The following is a 20,671-nucleotide window of genomic DNA, read 5'->3' on the forward strand; positions in this document are numbered from 1 at the left end:
ACACACACACACACACACACACACACAGAAAGAGAGAGAGAGAGAGAGAGAGAGAGAGAGAGAGAGAGAGAGTCTTGAATCCAAATGCATCTATTCTCTAGCCATGTTCTAGCCATGTTCTCTACTGTTTTGTCCTGTCTTCATCCTGATTCTGTCACCCTGTAAAAATGTGCTTCCCATCATTTACTTTTGCTTGCCCTTGGTCATAGGGCCTCATGAAAACTGTGTTCTTAACATCAATATTTTCGGTCAGAGTAGCAAAATTTTTTAAATCTAAACTAATATGTCAGAGGCCCCGAGGCTCAGTTCATACAGTGCTGGCTATGCAAGTGTGAGGTCCTGCGTTCAGGGCGCTAATACCCATTTTTAAAAGTCAGGCATGGTCATTCAGGTCTATAACCCTAATGCAGGTTGGGGCAGGGGATAAGGGATAGACAGGTCCCCAGGGCTTGCTAGCCAGCCTGTGTAGTCCATCAGTGACCACTGTTTCAATTGAAGACCTTACCTCAAAAGAAAAGGTGGACAATGACACAAGAGAACACCCAACACCAACCTATGGCCTCTCTGCGCTTGACCCTCTTCCCCACAAAGAATACATAGATTGGATGAGAGAGGAAATAGCTCCAGTAAGGGAACTGAGATGTAAGTAAAATGAGAAGAGGCAGGAAGACTCTTTTCTGAGTGTATTTACTCCTTGTTTTTTGTATTGTGTGCACAAACAAACAAACAAGAAAGAACCTATCCAGAATCTTCACAGCTGGCTCTGCTACCAACTCATTTTCTTCACAGACTAAGAAGTTTCATATGTGAAAGTGTCTCAGAGATTCCAAGTGTAACTGTGTTTTGTTGTTGTTGTTTTCTTTTTATTTTAGAAACAATCTCATTTAACATACCAATCCACCCATTCCCTCACCCTCCCATCCTCCAATGCCCCCCACCCACATCCCCAACCCACCCACTCCCCAAGGATAGTGAGGCCCAGCACAGGGAATCATCAAAATCTGTCTCATCATTTGGGGGAGGGCTTAGGCCCTCCTCCGTGTGTCTGGCCTACAATAGTATCCCTCCATAGGGAATGGGCTCCCAAAGTCCATTTGTGCACTAGGGATAAACACTGGCTCCACTGTTAGAGTTCCCGTAGACTTTCCAGACTGCCTCCTAACTGGCACCCACATTCAGAGGGCTTTCTTTGGGTCCAATGCTGGTTCCCCAGCTTCATGACTAGGGTCTCCGTGCTCTCACTAGATCAGGTCAACTGTAGGTTCTGTAGGTTTTTCCAGCACGGTCTTGGCTCCTTTGCTCATCCTTCCTCCCTCTCTACAACTGGATTCCTGGAGTATGGTAATTGTTACAGTAAATAACTATATCTCCTTCTTAAGAATTAATTTATTGTGGGCATTTCATGGACCCAGATACAGGAACACCCCTAGAAAAGGTGAGTGACTTTTAAAAAATATGCTTTTCGTTCCCAGAACCCCTAGTCCAGTCCCCAGGAACTACCATGAGACTCCCCTGAGTTCTACTCCTATTTCTTTATGTTTCTTTGTTTTCTGTTGTTGTTTGCCAGGGCCTACATATGCTTTTAAATTCCCTAGTACTTTGGGCTTCTCACTGTCTTCCTACAGCTCCTCTCTCCAGCATGTGGCTAACCTTTATATCTGTTTATCTAAATGGCATGGGTTGTTTTTTTCCCCTTGTTTGCTTCTCCTTTTCTTCCTCTACTCTTGGCAGCTGTGTGAAATAGAGCTTGCCTGTTCTGAGGTTTTACTATCAAATTCTGCTTGAGCTTCCATTTGAGTCCATTCTACTTTTCATTAATGAGACTAAATACTCCAAGAGGGATCCTGAGTCCCCTGGTATCATAAGGTGATTATGCCAGGATTCCCTTTACAATAACACGTCTTTTCTACCTTTTACTGCTTTAATAGGCTGAGAAAACAATCCTTTTCTGCAATCTCAGGTAGAATCATAACTCTCAGACTTCATTATAGCAAAGAAAAATGCTAATGTCATTTGATCCTGTGTGGTGTTTCTTTTTACCACTTCACTAATCCTAACAGAAAGCCTGAGTTTTCAGTCTTTAAAAGTAGCTAGTACTTACATTCCATAATGAAAGGATCAGAAAGAATGAGTCACCTTCTTAAAGTTGTGTAGACCAAAAGTATTGGAGATGAGATCAAAACTCTAAGATCCTGCATGATGCATCTAGTTTCATTTTGTTTAGTTTTATCCATCCTATAGCAGTATCAACAGTTTACTTTCCAAAGTAGACAAATACATTGTCATAACTAAACTTTTGTGGAAGCTTTTTATCTCAGTCCTTCTTATATTCTTCTCATATTGCCGACATTGAGGCTGGCTGAGTCTACTGAGGAGGGAGGGACAATCTTGAGCAACTCAGGATTTAGTGGTATCCTTACTGTCTACTACTTTAGCTCATAAGCACTTGTGCACCAATTTAGACAGGCACAACTTTTATCTATTCTATTCTTGAGGAGGAACAGACAGATTCCATGCATGTTCTCTAAATAAGTCACTAACTGCTTGGTTTTGATACAGAAAAATTATTTAAAAATAAAAGCCCAGTGTTGTTACTATGGGAATTACAAGGAACAGATAGCAACTTTCTTCTTGAAGTGATTTGCTCAACTGGCAGAGGCTGGACAATACCATCAAGAGACTAAGTGCTCTCCAAATTGTTACTTAAAATTCTTGTCCCAGGAGAAGATGCTGAGGGCAATGGCTTTGCAGACTATTCTTGGAGAAAGTCCTCCATAGACACTGGCTCTTCTCATCAGTGGCTTCTCATGTCAGCAATAGCCCCAGGTGACTCTTTCTTACAAGCTGCTTAAGACAGCTGGTCCTGAGTCTCTGGAGCCTCATGCTGTTCAGAAAACTGCTCCTCCATGACTGGAAAGTAGGAAGTCTCTCATGCCCTCATTAACAGTCAGTACCTACAGCCCTCTGCAGGAAACCATAGGGACCACCACAGTGGTCTATCCAGAATAAGTATTTCAGAGTTGTTTAGACTGTTCAAAGCCAGCAGTCACTGCAATACCTCAGAGTGTAACACAGTTCATTGTTTCTGTGAGCGCCCTTCATCTCTACAGATGTTATTCAGCCCAGAGGAAGTTTCTTTCCATGTTACTCCAGCTTCAGCTCTAACTTTCTAAGTATTTTACACACTTTTAATAATTCTCAAGCTTTATTTTATCTTCTCATAAGGCATATAGACAAAGCAAACTATAAAAATATCCCTGGATAGCATCTTCAACTGCTTCTTTTTTAATTCTTCTTTACTTTTATTTTTGTTAATGTCTGTTTTACATTCCAATCCCAGTTCCCCCTCCCTCCTCTTCTATTACTCCCCCAATTCCCCCCACCTTCCATCTGCTCTTTGGAGAGGTTAAAGCCTCCCCTAGAAACTCAATTAAGTCTGTCCCATCATCTCATTCAACTGTTTCTTTTATAGGGAATGTTCAAGATCTGTTTGCAGCCCTAAGTCCTTGCTGGGACAAGATTAACCTCCAGCACTTCAGGGTAGTTGAGCACATAGAGCAAAAGGTCTAACAAGATTCCAAGTACTTATAGCATCACCTTGCATTAAAAGCCATATAATAGGGAAGGAGTATAAAGAGATGGATCAGTAGGCAATAGCTATGCAAGGATCAATCCCTGGGTTCAAATCTCCAACATCCATGTAAAAAGGCTGGCTGTGCCTATAACCCCAGTATTGATGGAAGGAAACAGGTAGATACCCCCAGCCTGACTATCTTAAAAAGTGGACATCTGGTTAAATGAGAGACTCTGATTCAAGGCAATAAGATAGACAGATATTTTACTCTGGTCTTGACATAAAGTGTATAAACATGTGCTTATGTAACACACCATACATTACACACACACACACACACACACACACACACACACACACACACACACGCACACGCACACATGTGCATGCACTACTCAACTGTTTTGTAACTCTATGATAAGGAAAACTTGCAATTATGGTAATTGTTTGCACCATTCTGTGAGCCAAAGCAGTGTGATCATTTTAAAGACACATAGGAATCACATTGCCAACTCCAGCACTTAGAAGAAATTGACCTAAATCACTTTTGAAAGTAGAGGTACAATAAAATTTGAAACAAGTTAAATCTATCCACTTTAGAAAATAGTTTGGTAACCCCTCAAAATAAGAACCAGGCTCTTATAATCTGAACCCCATTCTCAAGCATATATTCAAGAGAAATAAAAATGTCCAGTCAAAAACTGGCACATAATAACAGCATAATCCAAATAGCCAAGAATGGATGGAAATAGTCAAATCCATACTGATCATAGAATGAACAAAAAAAAAGTGAATCTAGCTTAGCCATTTAGGGGCTTGTTATACAGCCACACATGAAGAAAGCTCTAACACATTTTACAATGTGGATAAGCCTTGAAAGTATCTTACAATGAGTGTAAGAAAGAAGTCACAAGAAATTTTATATATAATATATATATATATATATATATATATTCATATTTAGACAAAATGTACAGCTGTGTTTATGGTGTTTATGGACACAGAAAATTGATTAGTTACTGCTGAAATCTGATGAAGAGGTAACTGCTAATTGATTTGAGATTGCTTTCCAGATTTATGTATATATTACAAAATTTATTCTGGTGGTGGTCCCAAATTTATTCTGGTGGTGGTCCCAATACTCCATGGATACATTTAAAACTTCGGATCACGCAGCAAAAACAACTTTATAATATCTTCAAAGGCATCAAGATCATCATGACAAATATCAGGTGCCTATGAGCAGTCTAGAAATAACACATCTTGGGAACTTTAAGATATATTGAAATTTGTGCTGTGAATTCAAGATATTAGCTTAATTATCATCCGGCTTCACTGAATGGTCTTCAAAGTGCCACTCAAAGACATTTGCTTACCAGATGTTATTGAGAGTAGGTTTGCAGTCTAATGTCATCCAGTTCTCCTTTTAAACAAGTCTGAACTTCACTTAAGATGATTTTTATAGACAGCTGTCAAATGGGTCCAGATGAGCAGGTTCACAATTTGTCATTAAAAGAATATTGTGCTAAATGAGTCCAAAATAATCATTTCTATTAAAAAAATTCACTTCAAACCACCAAGTCTGGATGTTTATTAAAACACAGAATCTCTTTATGCCAGGCTAGACTCACCCTCACAGTGCAGCTCAAGAATGACCTTGGGCTTCTGATCCTCTTGTCTCCACCTCTGGAGTGCTGGGACTACAGTGCACACCCCCATTCCATTGTCTTCTATGTTGAAAATCATCCCTTTGCCAACTGAGCTTAAATCCTATGCCCCTGAAACATTTTAAAGCATTCAATTGTTCTCTCTAGAAAACAGCTTGATTCTCTCTCAGTGTTTCAAGTGAAAACTACATCATGCTTTGAGAATATATGTTTTGTTTTTGAATCATATTCAGACAGTGGTATTTCATTCCCCTCCTGACAAAGTGGTAAAACCAAAGGTAAATGGAAAGTGAATAATTAAATTTCTTTCTCTTATTCTCTGAAGACATCAATTCAATAAGCATAAATAAGATAGTGAAACTTCATTAGAGAAAAGTTAAGTTCAACAAATTGTCTCCCAAATATATAATTCTGAAGACCATGACTAGTTAAAACTTGTCTCACCTTTAATTTTTCAGTTACTTATTTGTTTGATTAGTTGGTTGATTGGTTGGTTGGTCAGTTAGTTGGTTGTCTTTAGAGACAGGGTCTTTCTCTGTTCCCCAGGGCTGGCTTTGTGCTCCTGAGCCTCCTACTTCAGTTTCCCAAGAACTGAGATCATAGGCATGCATCACCAGGGTCTTCCTAGTCTTTACCACTAAAAATAGAAGTCCCAAATACATGTTCCTCAATTGAAGTATGAAATCAAGTTATTCCCAGTGTAATGTAAAATGATGGGCATAATAATAGAGTGGAAATCAAATTGATCTCTTTAATTTCTGATGGTTTCCCAATCAGCACACTCCTTTGTGTTTGAATAGTGTTTCTCAATTATAAAGATGAGCACATTGCAAACTAAGTGCCCATTTTGCTGCATCTCGAGCTGATGTGATGCTTGTTAATTTACTCTCATTTCATACATTTATTTCAGTAAAATACCTCCCTGTCCTTTGCAAGAGGTGTGAATTAAGATCAAAACACCAGTCTGTTTCAGCATCCACTGCAATGCAGTTACTCGAGATCAAACACACACATGTCTACGTTTTCTTTTATGTAAAAGAAATAGACTGGGTTGCCTCCTTCAGGAAACATATGAGAGATTTTAAACTTGAAAAAAAAATGAAAAGAAAAATTGAACATAGGGACAAGAATAAAATTGCTGTAAAAAGAAAAAGAATGGGAAAACCTAGACTGTCATTCAAGTCTCCTTGCTAAATAGGAGATCAAACCCTGGCTTTCTCCATTTGGCTTCATCCTGTTTCCTTTAATGTCATTTGGAGAACACACAAAGCAATTAAACCCAGGGCTGCTATAGCCACAAAGGTTTAGAATGATCTGGCACTCTCGGAGCATCAGAAAGAAATTACTTCAGCGCAGTGGGTAGATTTTTTTCAGGTATCACTTAGCCTGGAAGCTGTTCTTTCCCTGCCAAAAAGCCAGGGCTATCTCTAACAACTTCTTACCACCAGGCAAAGACAAGGGGACACAAAGCCAGGAGAAATTTCAAAGAGAAAGCCAAAGCCCTATCCGGTCACTGGCAATAGGGATGGCATTTTCTGAGCCTGCACTGAAGGAGAATAAGCCTTTGGCAATAAATTAGGAACCTGGGGAATTAAAGCTATAAAGTGTAGTTGAGAAAAATTTTATAATAATTAACAGCAGAATCAAACCCTCTCTGTTGTGCTAAATGTTCTAATAGAGAAATATAGGACACAGAAAAGTAAGCAACATCAGATCTGGGGCCAGACCCACACACCAGGGTCCCAAGCTAAGCAAAACCTATATTTGCCTGACACAGCTGCAGTGAAATTATCCATCTTTTAAGAATCTATCAGCATAACCAGAATGGGCTCACAATGAGAAGAATTCACCAGTTTTCTCAGTAAATGCACAACCTCTGAGGAAGTGTACGTATTCTTATGCATTTGCGGAAGAAAACTGTGCTAAAAATGACTCAGCCCATTTCCTAGTAACTCAAAGATAATAAGAAATGGTAACTTGGATATTTACTTTAGGTTAGAGAAACCAAATTATAAATGCAGGTGGAAGAAGGGGCCCATTTTCTGAAGTACAGTTTGTAGCGAATGTGTGTGTGACTGATTGATACACTGAACTCTGCATAACATCGCTCTGCTGGTACAAGACTAACAGTCCTGCACCACTGCTTCCAAGTTCTCTATATAAATTCCAAAACCACAAAGAATAAGTTTTAGAATAATTGAAACTAGAGGCCATCCCTCCATAGATACCTGTAGAATAGACAAATTGCATGGTTTAAAGAGAAATCTGGCACTAGAGAAATGTTCAAAGATCTACAAGGTTAACCCCAACTAACAATATAAGCAATAGTGGAGAGGCTACCTTAAAAGCCCTTCTCCTGTAATGAGAATGATGACTACCTTATATGCCATCCTAGTGCCTTCATCCAGTAGCTGACAGAAGCAGAAGCAGACACCCACAGCTAAACACTGAACTGAACTCCTGGAATCCAGTTGCAGAGAGGGAAGAGTGATGAGCAAATGGGTCAAGACCGGGTTGGAGAAACCCACCGAAACAGCTGACCTGAACAAGGGGTTGCTCATGGACCTCAGACTGACAGCTCAGAAACCAGCATAGAACTGTTCCAGACACCCTGAACATGGGATGTCAATTTGGAGGCCTTGGCAATCTATGGGGCCTCTGGTAGTAGATCAGTATTTATCCCTAGTACACAAATGGACTTTGGGAGCTCATTCCACATAGAGGGATATTCTCCCAGCCTAGACACACTGGGGAAGGTGTAGGCCCTGCTCCAAATGATATGACAGACTTTGAAGATCACCCATGGAAGGTCTCACCCTCCCTAGGGAGCAGAAAGGGGATGGGATGGGGGTTGGTGGGGTACAGGGGTGGAGGAGAGGGAGAGGGAACTGGGATTGGCATGTAAATGACAAGAAAAAAGAAATGCATTTCAGTGTGTCCAATCCTGGATAGAATCCATGTTCCTAGAAGAGAGTCCCAAAATGGGTCATTGTAAAGATCTTGATGAATTTGGCCCAGGTCATACTACACACAACTTCACTCAAGTCATACTGAAACTCATGAGCTATTTCAGACAGTTTGTATTTGCTCTATGCAATTAAATCTTATATTAAGCACTAGGGTCTTAAAGCAGAAGATACAGACTGTTACTATAAAAATGATAACGTCCAAGTGAGATTTGCTATATATCTTGTATAAGATGGAATATTTAATAACTAACTTCTTTTTCACTTTAACATTATTGTATTTTATTTGTATGGGTGTTTTGCCTGCATCTATCTCCATACATGGTGACATGAGACTAGAAGGTGTTATCCAATGCTCTGGAATGGAAGTTATAGAAAGTTGTTAGCCACCATGTGGATGCTGGGAATCAAGCCCAGGTCCTCTTGGGGAGCACCCAGTGCTCTAACTACTGAGCCATCTCCCAGCCCAACACTAACTTCTTTCTACCGACAAGAACTCAGCATGAACTTATGTGTATAAGAAGGCCTAGCAGTAGTTTCTGTGAACCCCAAGTACCTGGACTCACAATAATAGGAAATAACAAAAGCATGCCTCCTGCCCATTTCTTTTTTAATTTAAACTATAAAAATATATTGCTTCAGTTAGACAGTGCTTTGGGTTATAGCTAAATTTCCCTATGTGTTTCTAGTTCTGAATTAAAAAAAAAAAAAACTTAAATAGGCTCAGAGGATTTGAGCTTCAGGCAGTTATTTCTTTGTGTTTCTTCTTGCTTTTTGCCCCACCAAGAATCATAAAAATGGTTCTTGTGGTATTCCAGTCAGTCTTGCTTGTGCTCTAACAGTTTGGAAATCCTGACCACATCATTCTAATGAACAAGAAATTCAATGAAAATTTATGAGCTCTGAGGTGAGATGAAGATAAATATCCAGGTGATGGCAGCCATGTTGAGTAAAGACACAATTTCAACAAATTTGTCTCTAACAATGAAGATAGAGCTGATGTCTATTCATGGGCCAAATATTTTGTATCAAGAAACTGTAGCAAATTTCTCCACTTAAAAGGTCACAGTTTCACCTACAGTATATCAAACTTTATGTGTGGTGTGTCTCGGACATGGCAGGAGTTGTTAAATATATGTGGCTTAATTACACTAAGGAGGTTACAGAATTTCTAATCAACTTAGGTCTCCATTTTTCTTATAAATGTTTTCTTTTCATCTTTTAATATTGATTTATCATTTCTAGTCAATGAGTGTAGTCCTAAGCACCCATACATATTACCTCCTCTAGTCCCGTGTTATTCGGAGAAAACGCAGACATGAGAAGGGTAAAAGCTTTGAAAAGGTCACTCAACTTCTTAGATAACTGAGCCTCAGATCTCCAGTCTAGCTCCAGAATCCAAGTCCTTAGCACAGGCCTCTCATGTCTTCTCTGATCTTCCCATAAAGCATGAGTCTCAGAAGAAAGCAGGCTTTCTCACCTTACCTTCTGAAAACAAAACAAGCAAAACAAACAACAGCAAAACCCTCCTCTTTCTTTCACAAAATACAGAAAAACAAAAGAGGAAAAAATGCATTACCACAAAAGATATCCCAGGACAAGCTTGATGTTTTAAGATATCGCTTTGTCTCGTCCTCTCCCCTGCTAGGAACATTTGGATACTGAGAAATATTCTGATTACTACAAGAGGCTGAATCAACCATGTGGAGATTCAATGCCCTGCATTGTATGAGATACCCCACACACACACACACACACAAATAAGATACCTGGTCTAAAACATCAACAGCATCAGTGTTGAAGAACTCTGGCTTGCCGTGTTCATCTTCACAAAGTGTCTGCACCAAGGTCTTGATTGGCTGTTGCTTCACTGAAGTATGCAGAGTGCACAATGTTAGAGGAGAATAGCTTCACTGTTGCTCATTTACCCAGCCATTTAACATACCTTCATGTGGGTGGTGTAGCTTTGAAGCCTAAATCTTTGAAAAGTCCCTGAGATATTTTTTTTTAAATTCTGCTACATTTGTAATGTAGTTTTTCAAATATCTAAGAAAGAATTCTTTGACAAGGTGACATTGTCAAATTAAGATGAAGAAAATTTGCATTTATTTTCCGTCATTCATGAAAAGACATGGAGATCTGGCAACCATCAAAGATTGTCACTTTCAGCTGTCAATGTCTAAGACAATTTTTTTTTAAATTGCAAGAATACATTTGCTTCACACTGTGATTTTGGAATATTTATCACAAGGGTAAGTATGAACACAAACCATGTCCATCAACTTAAAAAAAGTTACAAAGAGGATTTTGCCTTCATAGAAACAAGAAAGAATTTTTTCTGTAGACTATAGCTTGTAAAAATGCCCTTGACAACAAGAAATTCTTAGGGTTTTCTCATTCTTTGTACTACTTACAAGTATAAAGGAGTCAGGAATGAAAGTAAATCATAACAATGTCTCTTTAACTTTATGGTTCTTACACAAAATGCTGCCACTAAAACACCAGGGGTATGATAGGTGGCCTCCATCATTCTCTCTGCTGTGCCTGCCCATTAGCTAATATGTTACCAAATCACATTTTTGGGCAAAAGCCTGATCCCTCTAGGACTGGCATTTCAAATAAAGGAAATTGACACCCACAGGAAGAGACACATTAAATTGCCTCTTTAGTTTTATGCTTTAACTGATGGTGTTGACCGGTATTACTCAAAAGACTTCTAAAGTGTGTGTGCTTCTAACAGAAAGGAGACAAGTGTGAGTTATGGGATGGGGGCCCAGTATCCAACATGGGTCTAAGATAGTCGATGCTTAGTCTGGAATGTTTTACTGACTGGGAAAAAAAAGACACTTCTCAGAAATCCTGAACAACATATCACAAGACTGTTCTCCATATTTCTAGTATTTAATAAGAATGTAAGAAAATGTATAAATAAATGATATATAGAGAAGAGCTGGCTTCCTAAAGTGCATATCCCTTGTCTTGCAATGTGACTTTAAAAAGGTAAAAATGCACAGTAAGAAACATAACAATCTCATAATTCCATCATTAAGGCGAAAATAAAAATCCATTCCCTCATACAAATTGAGAAACTTGGACCACATAAGGCTTGCCTGTCTGGTTCATATTCAGATCTGTTAAGCCTTTTGTTTTTTGTGTAGATTTTCATTTCCTGTTCCCCAAAGACATTTCCAAAAATGTTCACTGTCACAAATGTCTTTTCTGTAGCACCCATTCCATTTCTCATGAAGGGCTGCAAGGATCTATTACTAGTGACTGTCACACGTGGCAGGCCCTGATTCTTCTAAGGGCCATCAGCTGCTGCTGGAGAGCTGCTCATTTTCCGGCAAATTTACTTGTATGAATTCTCTGAGATGAGGATAAATATGTATTCCAAAAGAGATGTTTTAGCTTCCGCTCAGACATTTTAAACTCTAGTATTCCAATGTGTGACATCATGGGCTGGATTGGTACTGGTATGATATGAAAATGTTAAATGCAAACAGGAAGTATATGATAGAATCAATGAAACAATTTATAGTTTTAATTTTTACCAACAATTCAAAAGATCTCCTGTCAAAGCTAATTCCTATCTGCCTCTGGGAATAAAAACATGGGCCCGGAGATGCTTTCTTTCAGGGACAACATGTAAAAACTCTGATCTTGGTCCTCTACGGAGATTCTGGTGTTTTGGTCCCATTCTCTTCTAGATAAGTGTCCTTACAGGAAAAGCACCCCCACTGCTACATTTCTTTTCCTGAGTTATTATCTTCAATGAGACTTGGATTCTAAATGTTTTATCTGGACACCTTTTCAGAACATACTGTGGTATTCTATCCAAGCTCTAGAGAACTGCCTCCCCACTCTATTACTGAGCAGAGACATCTCTATTAAAGTAATTGCCATCTGACTTTGCTCTCATTACCTAGTAGAAAGCTGAGCAAGGCAGTGGAGAGCACATGTAATTGCCTTCTTTAGAAAAAGTTATCATTACAGTAAAGAAAAAATAGAATAACCCACAATAATGAATACAATGGAGGAAACATTTCTAGGAGATACAGTAAGAGAAAGGGAATCGATTGATTTAAGGAAGCAGACATTGTCAGTTTTCTTTGTACTACTAGGGATCAAGCCCAGAGCCTTGGATTCCTACATAAGAACTATGTCAATAAGGCAAATCCCCACCCAGCTCAATCATCTTGACTATGTCTAATTGTCATTTGCCAAAGGACAAGCAAGTTCAAGTTTAAAAAACATCTTACATTTTATTTATTTATTTTACTTATGTGTATGTATGTTGAGAAGGGCAGGTGCATATGTGCTTTGGCAAATGTATGAACATCAAAGAAAAATTGGGGGAGGAGATTCGATTCTTTCTATCTGTGGGATCTAGGAGTCAAAGTCAGTTTGTCAGTCTTGGCAACAAGCACCTTCACCCTCTGAGCTGTTTCACTGACCCACAAGTAGAAATTTCAAGGCTTCTCTTCTCCAAAGCAACAGTAAGGATATGAAACAATAGAAATGTTCATTAGTCAAATTTAGCCACATATTTCAAGATAACCATAAAACTAAATAACTTTTATTATTCATTTAAAATTAATAAAGATACCAAAAATTATCTGAATACCTCAAAATATGTGTGACAAGTGTCTTGACAAATGGCTCACAGCTGAGAGCACTAGTGGATCTTCCAGAGGACTCTGAGATTGATGACTACCTTATATTCTAGAGCATTCATCCAGTAGCTGAAGGAAGCAGAAGCAGACACCCACAGCTAAACACCGAACTGAACTCCTGGAATCCAGTTGCAGAGAGGGAGAAGTGATGAGCAAATGGGTCAAGACCAGGTTGGAGAAACCCATCGAAACAGCTGACCTGAACAAGGGGTTGCTCATGGGCCTCAGATTGACAGCTCAGAAACCAGCATAGAACTGTTCCAGACACCCTGAACATGGGATGTCAATTTGGAGGCCTTGGCAATCTTGAGCCTCTGCTAGTAGATCAGTATTTATCCCTAGTACACAAATGGACTTTGGGAGCTCATTCCACATAGAGGGACATTCTCCCAGCCTAGACACACTGGGGAGGGTGTAGGCCCTGCTCCAAATGATATGACAGACTTTCTAGAGCCCCCATTAGAAGGCCTCATCCTCCTGGGGGAGCAGAACGGAGATGGGATGGAGATTAGTAGGGGGCAGAGGAGGAGGAGAGGAAGAAGAAATTGGGATTAACCTGTAAAACAAGCTTTTTTCTAATTTAAATTTAAAAAATCTAAAAAAAAAAAAATTCCAATTCTCAATACCCAAATGGTGGCTCACAACCATCTATTAACTCTAGTCTCAGAAGATCTGTCGCCCTCTAATGGCAATCATATGCACTGCATGCACATGGTGGCACACAGACAAAATAGCCTCACACATAAAAACAATAAATCATTTTAACTTTTTTTATTTGTATTAGAAACAGGATTGTTTTACATGACAATCCCAGTTCCCTTCTCCCACCCGGCTTCCTCTACCACCCCTCCCAACTAAAATCCTATGTATCACATATCCTTTCTGCTCCCCCTTGATGGTGAGGCCTTCCATAGGGTGTCATCAGTGTCTATTGTATCCTTTGGGATAGGGCCTAGGCCCACCCCTGTGTGTCTTGGCTCAGGGAGTATTCCTCTATGTGGAATGGGCTCCCAAAGTCCACACCTATGCTAGGGATAATTACTGAACTACTACAGGAGGTCCCGTAGGTTTCTGAGGTTTCCTCATGGAAACCCATGTTCCTGGGGTCTGGATCAGTCCCATGCTAGTATCCCAGGTATCAGTCTGGGGAGCAAGAGTTCTCCGATGTTCAGTTCAGCTGTTTCTGTGGTTTTCACCAGCCTGGTCTGGACCCCTGTGCTCTTCACTCGTCCTTCTCTGCATCTTGGTTCCAGTTCAGTTCGGTGATTAGTTGTGGGTATCTCCTTCTACTTCCACCAGCTGCTGGATGAAGGCTATAGGATAGCATATAAGTCAGTCATCAATCTCGTAATCAGGAGAGGGCATTTAAGGTAGCCTCTCCTCCTTTGCTTAGATTGTTAGCTGGTGTCATCTTTGTAGATGTCCAGACATTTCCCTAGTGCCTGATTTCTCTGTAAACCAAAAATGTCTCCCTCTATTATGATATCTCCATTCATGTTATCATCTATTCTTCCCCTGACTCAAACTTTCTGCTCCCTTATGTCCTCTGCATCCCTCTTCTTCTCCCCTTCTCATTCTCCTAGCTCCCTCCTCCCTCTTCCCGTGCTCCCAATTTGCTCAGCAAATCTTGACCCTCCCCCCTTCTCCAGGGGACCATGTTTATCACTCTTAGGGTCCTCCTTGTTTATTAGATTCTTTGGCAGTGTGGATTGTAGGCTGGTAATCCTTACTCTATGTCTAAAATCTGCATGTGAGTGAGTACATGTTTGTCTTTTTGTGATTTAGTCACTTCGCTCAGAATGGTTTCTTCTAGTCCCATCCATTTTCCTGCAAATTGCAAGATTCCATTGTTTTTTTCCACTGTGTAGTACTCTATTGTGTAAATGTACCACATTTTCTCTATTCTTCTGTTGAGGGGCATCAAGGTTGCTTCCAGTTTCTGGCTATTACAAATAATGCTGCTATGAACATCGTTGAACAGATATCCTTGTTGTATGAATGTGCTTCTTTTGGGTATATGCCTAAGAGTGGAATTGCTGGATCTTGTGGTAGACTGATTCCCATTTTTTTGAGGAGTCACCAAACTGATTTCCAAAGTGGCTACACAAGTTGGCACTCCCACCAGCAGTGGAGAAGTGTTCCCCTTTCTCTTACTCTATCAGAATGGCCAAAATCAAAAACACCAATGACAGTTCATTTTAACTTAGATGGGGTAGAAGGGGGAATTGATTGCTAAGGAAAATTTAAGCAGCACAAACTTTCTGTGTATGTCCTTGGCTTTCCACACTGTGGTTTTTTGTTTGTTTGTTTGTTTGTTTGTTTGTGTTTTAAATGCAACTCATTTTTCCATGCTAAGCCAAGGAACAACACAGAAAGAATAGATGCTGGAGACATTTGTTTTATTTTCTAAGAGGTAAGAAAGCACAGAGAACAGCTTGAACTTTGGGTTAGCTATTCATACAGTTATAGGTGAAGTATTAAATAAACATGAATTTTTTTATCATACTTGACCTATTACTTGGCCTCAAAAATATTGGCCACATGGTGAATCTGTCCAATATAAGTCAAATAACTAAAATTTGCTTTATTAAATCACTTTTAATTAACATGTTTTGATTACATTTTACTATTTCTTTCAGTGCAATATCATTTCCTCTTTAATATTCTTTTTCCTTTTAACTTTCATCTTTCGTTATTTCAACTGAGAAGAGTAATAAAAAAGTAAATTACACTAAACAAAACAGTGATCAAAATATAATCAAGAATTTTTAATATAAAATCCAGTTACATTATTGATCTAGGCAATCTGAATGTTTTCTCTGTATCATGCAGGCAGAGGCCAGCGTTTACTATGAGAATCGTGTAAACATTACAACCTCCACACTGAAAACTTGACAAGGAAAAATGACCAAATTTTTATTGAGCTGGGCTAAGATGTCCAAGAAACTAAGAATGCGTCAGTAGAATGGTTTTGCATGGGGAGGGAAGATCTTCATCCTAGTGAACACTGGCAAAAGTTGTTATACACTGTAGTGACAGACATGAATTACAGAATTCCCTTGGGGCAGTGCAATCCAGACAACATCATCACTATGAATCTACTAATCCCAAATGGATATAGGCAAAAAAGAGACACCTGACAGATATGCCAAGTTTGTAAAAGTAACCCAAGAAGGTTACTTTTGGTAAGGGTTTGTCAAAAGTAGCACTGTTCAATTGGTTCTTGTGGTTCTGGAATCCCCCAGAACATAAAAGCTATTGGAGAACAGGTTTCAGATCCCAGGTAAAAACATCTTGGCATCTTATAAAAAATGGGCTAATTGAAAACATAACATGTGCTCTAAGAAAAGGCCTTTTTTATTGCCCATCCCCCAAGCCAGCATGAGAGCAGAGCTCTGAGCAGACCAAATGTATAGTACTAACTGAAAAGTCTAAACCTTCAGTAGATGGAAGCAGCTAATGGAAGAAAATTCTGTAAGTCCCTATCTCTTAATGGCTTTTGGTGATAAAGTATTTGTTACCTAACTTTTTATTGAGAGACAAGGACCAACTATCTATTTAGCAAGATAGGGCACCAAGACCACATATAAATGACTGTACCAATGTTTACCCTGGTGAGTCTGTGAGTTTGTTTGGGTCACTGAGGGAGCATGAGTGACTTTAGCAGCTACTACATTACCAAAAGCTCCACCCTAGCATAGGTGAGGGTTTGTGAAAGCAAAGATCCCACTGTTTACTGCTTGCATCACCTCAAAGACAGCCTTCCAAAAAACTGTAGCTTGCTGTCCTAAGTTTCTTTTGAATTTCTTGAGCCATCCCATTGCCTCTAGAAGGGAATATTTCAAGTCAGAGGAAATAGCTACACTACAGCATCCATGACCCACTAAAGGATATAATTTAAACCTATAATGTCTTCCTCTATTATATTAGCTCTTATCTTGCTCTCTTCTGTTCTTCCTCAAACTCAACCTCCCTGCCCCATCATGTCTTCCTCACACCTCCTCTTCTCCCCTAATCAGGCACTAGGGAAATGTCTGGAGAACTACAAAGATGACACCAAATAAAATCTAAGCAACAGAGAAGAGGCTACCTTAAATGCCCTCTTCTGATAATGAGATTGATGACTTATTCATATGCCATCGTATAGCCTTCATCCAGCAGCTGGTGGAAGTAAAAGCAGACACCCACAGCTAAACCTTGAACTGAACTGAAATCTAGTTGCACAGAAGGAGGACTGATGAGCAAAGGGGTCCATACAAAGATGAAGAAACCCACAGAAACAGCTGACCTGACCAAGGGAGAGCTCTTGGTCCTCAGATTGATAGCTGGGAAATTAGCATGGGACTGATCCAGACACCCTGAATGTGAGACTTTGGAAATCTATGGGGCCCCTTGTAGTGGATCAGTATTTATCCCTAGCATAGGAATGGACTCTGTGAGCCCATCCCTCATGGAGGGATACTCCCTGAGCCTAGACACAAGGGGGTTAGCCTAGGCCCTATCCCAAAGGATATGACAGACTTTGAAGACCCCTTACGAAAGGCCTCATCCTCCCTGGGGAGCAGAAACGGTATAGGGTAGGTAGGGTATTAGTTGGGGGGCATGGGAGGAGGAGAGGTAACTGGGATTAACATGTAAAATAATCTTCTTTCTAATTAAAATAAAATAAAAATGATAGAATTTCATGTTGTAAAAGCCCATATTTATAGAGATCAAACAGGTTCAGTATTTTAAAATACCATAAGGTAAACCATAAAACAAATGTAAAGTAAGTTAATTCAGAGGTCAACAAGACAAACTAGAACATTGGTTGTTCAGAAAGTTTTGTGAGTTAAATGAATATGCTGAGCACTAGAGCTGTTTGAATTACAACCTTTTACTAAAACATGCATCTTTATTTCCTTCAGCAATCAAGAACAGCTACAATGCTGCTGCTTTCAGTCAAGCCCAGTATGCAGTATTTTTCCCAAGCTAAAGCAATGGACAATGGCTTCCTCTGTGTGGACCATTTTTAACTAGCCTTCTCCAGAAGAAATGTTAGTCTCATAATTAGCCTCTGATTTAGTAGAATCTCTGCTTAATAAATTTACCTAGAACAATGAATTTTAACAAAAAATATTTGAAATATTTCTATTTAATGAAACAAAACTTTTCATTTTAATTTTCAGGGAATTCAGTTAATAGCCATTGTGCCCTGTGGCACAGTGTTTTATTGAGGGATCCTGAAGCAAAGGAGGTATAACCACCTAAGCACCTATGGTGACCAAGTGGTGAAAAAAATGAAAGAGGATAAAGGAGGGAGGGAGGGAAAGAGAGAGAGAGACAGACAGAGAAACAGTGTTACAATAAACCTTTCCACCAAAAGCCGCCGGAGCATCATTGCCACGTGGGCAGTCTCTGCCAGCCACCCAAGTTCTGCCTGCCTCGTGGATGGACAAAATAATACAGAGACATATTAGGTACAATGCTGCTTGGCCAATGACTAGGATTCTCATCTGTTAGCTCAGTCTTAATCATCTTTCAGCTATATACTTTATAAGACTTACCTTATCGGAAGCCTTATTGGCATCCCTCCTTGCTGGTGGATCACATTGCGCTGCTGGAGGAGGAATGGGAAAAGAGGGACACTTCCTGTTTCTCTTCACTCAAATATGAGTCTCCTTGTTATGACACTTCCAGCCTGGATCACAACTTCTCTACTACATTTCCCAGAATCCTCTTTGACTCCTAGTCCTGTCTAAGTTGCTGCCATTGGCCAAACACTATTTTATTCAACAATCAATAAGATAAACATACACAGAAGTACTTTCCCCATCAAAACAGAGAAAGACAGAGACAGAGAAAGAGGTAGAGAGAGAGAGCATGAGAGAGAGCATGAGAGGAAAGTTAAAATTTCCGGTCTCCAAATAATTCTACACTACATTTAGGGTGAACTGCCTACCACCAAAGAGACATCACTTTAAATTTGAAAGGACCCAAGACATTTGTGTTTGATAAGCTGTTAAAGTCCCTCTATTTCACACAAGACCACTGTTATGAAAATACTATGAAAACTAAGAAGTCTTGTCAGTAACTTATTGCAAGCACAATTCCCTGTTCCTTTTCTGAAGCTAGTTTTAATTGACAATTATTATATAAGTTTAAAATAAACAATAACTATCACTAACTAGAGTCATCACACCCTGTACTGAGTCTCCAAATGTTAGTCTTCTACCTTACTGAAATGTACTCTTTGAACATCTCCACAGTGCCCATCCAAGCATAGGGTCTGATGACCCTTCTGTTCTTTGCATCCATACATTTGACTTCTGCCGATTCTTCACGTATAGGTGAGAGCCTGCAGTTCTTGCCTTTATGTACACAGCTTATCTTGGTTAGGATAATATCCTCTACATTCATTTTCATTGTTGCAAATGCCCAAATTCCTTTCATTTTAAAGAATAAATTATATCTAGTCAGAGAGAGATAATATATGTAATATTAAACAAAAGTATATAATAAATGTAAAATTATATATACAAAGAGAAATTTATATATATGGAGTATTGAGCTGCTCAGCATGGGTGCTGGGAACTGAACCTGGGATCTCGAAGAAAACAGTGTATGCTTTTAAATGCTGAGTCAACTCTTCAGCCACCAAAAAATATTTTTAGTTTCTCTAATTTTCCAAACAATATGCTTTTTCCAGTACATCTATGTAAAGCAAAGGCTTTTATTTGTGTATGTCTGCTGAAGTCTGAAAATACCTTTCTTTCAGTAATGAGTGAGGTCACTGTGCATTGAAATACATACTCTGTATATTGAAATACAGTGAAAACACTGACTCCTTCAGCTGTAAATAAATACAAACCCTAACTTAAGTTTAAGGTCATTCCTATCATCTGTGGTAGCTTGCCCACATATATAATGCAACAGGATTTCTCCCTTGTCTTTGTTCCTTCTAGAACTCTTCAACTTGGTCTCCATAATAGCAGTGTTCAATGGCACATATTTTTTCCATGTGGGATACTTAATTTTTTTTCTTTTAACGATTCTCTGTGGATTTCACATCATACATTCCTATTCTACTCATCACTCATCTCCCTGTTCTCTTGTATCTACTCTGTCCCATTGCAACTCCCCACCCCAAAGCAAAAAAAAAAAAAAAAGAAAGAAAGAAGGAAGGAAGGAAGGAAGGAAGGAAGGAAGAAAGAAAGAAAGAAAGAAAGAAAGAAAGAAAGAAAGAAAGTTCTCATGGAAGCTGTAGTGCAGTCCAGTGTGACACACAGTTACTCTTTAGTCCTTACATCTTTACTTGCAAATGTTCATTGCCATGAGTCATTGGTCTGGGTCAAGGCCTCTGGTTTCTGCTACACAGCTCTCACTGGGGTTCCTATTGGATATCCTGTTGTTGTCTTGTGTCATGGAGATCCTGCTGTTTTGGATCTGTAGGGTAATCCCCTTCACATGCTCCAACATAGTCCCCTTCTCATTTTTGATGGTCTCAGAGTCATGCACCAGCAATTTCAGATCTCTGACACTAACAAGTTGGATGGATACCACTTTCTGCTTGGTACATGGGTAAATATTAATTGACAGATTCAGAACACACAGACAAGCTGGATATGATGGCTTCAATGTCACTATTGTCTCATTCTCTTCTCAGGATCCAGTCTAACTTGAGATGTATATTGTAATACCTTCCTAACTTCAATTTGAGGAAATAGAACTCCTCCTTTTAGGCACCATGTATGCATATGATGCTTAATGATAATTATACAGATGTATGCATATAAACATATTAAAAAGGGT

The 20,671-nt window shown here is 39.3% G+C and overlaps 1 long non-coding RNA gene across 4 annotated transcripts in view; it reads right to left on the reverse strand.

The window, feature by feature from the left end:
- LOC118239553 overlaps window positions 1–18,488 on the reverse strand; it is an 89,932-nt gene extending 71,444 nt beyond the window's left edge. For 2 of the 4 annotated variants that reach the window (XR_004771997.1, XR_004771996.1), the window contains exons 1-2: window positions 18,427–18,488; window positions 9,977–10,077 (exon numbers count right to left, since the gene is read on the reverse strand). This is a non-coding gene — a long non-coding RNA (uncharacterized LOC118239553). Of the gene's footprint in view, window positions 1–1,140; window positions 5,879–8,067; window positions 9,696–9,976; window positions 10,078–18,426 lie in introns of those variants that run through there. The other 2 variants (XR_004771995.1, XR_004771994.1) reach the window with 2 other exon arrangements.
- Window positions 18,489–20,671: the final 2,183 nt, after the last annotated feature.

This window comes from Cricetulus griseus (genome assembly GCF_003668045.3).
Source record: "Cricetulus griseus strain 17A/GY chromosome 1 unlocalized genomic scaffold, alternate assembly CriGri-PICRH-1.0 chr1_0, whole genome shotgun sequence".
NCBI classification, from domain to species: Eukaryota; Metazoa; Chordata; class Mammalia; order Rodentia; family Cricetidae; genus Cricetulus; species Cricetulus griseus.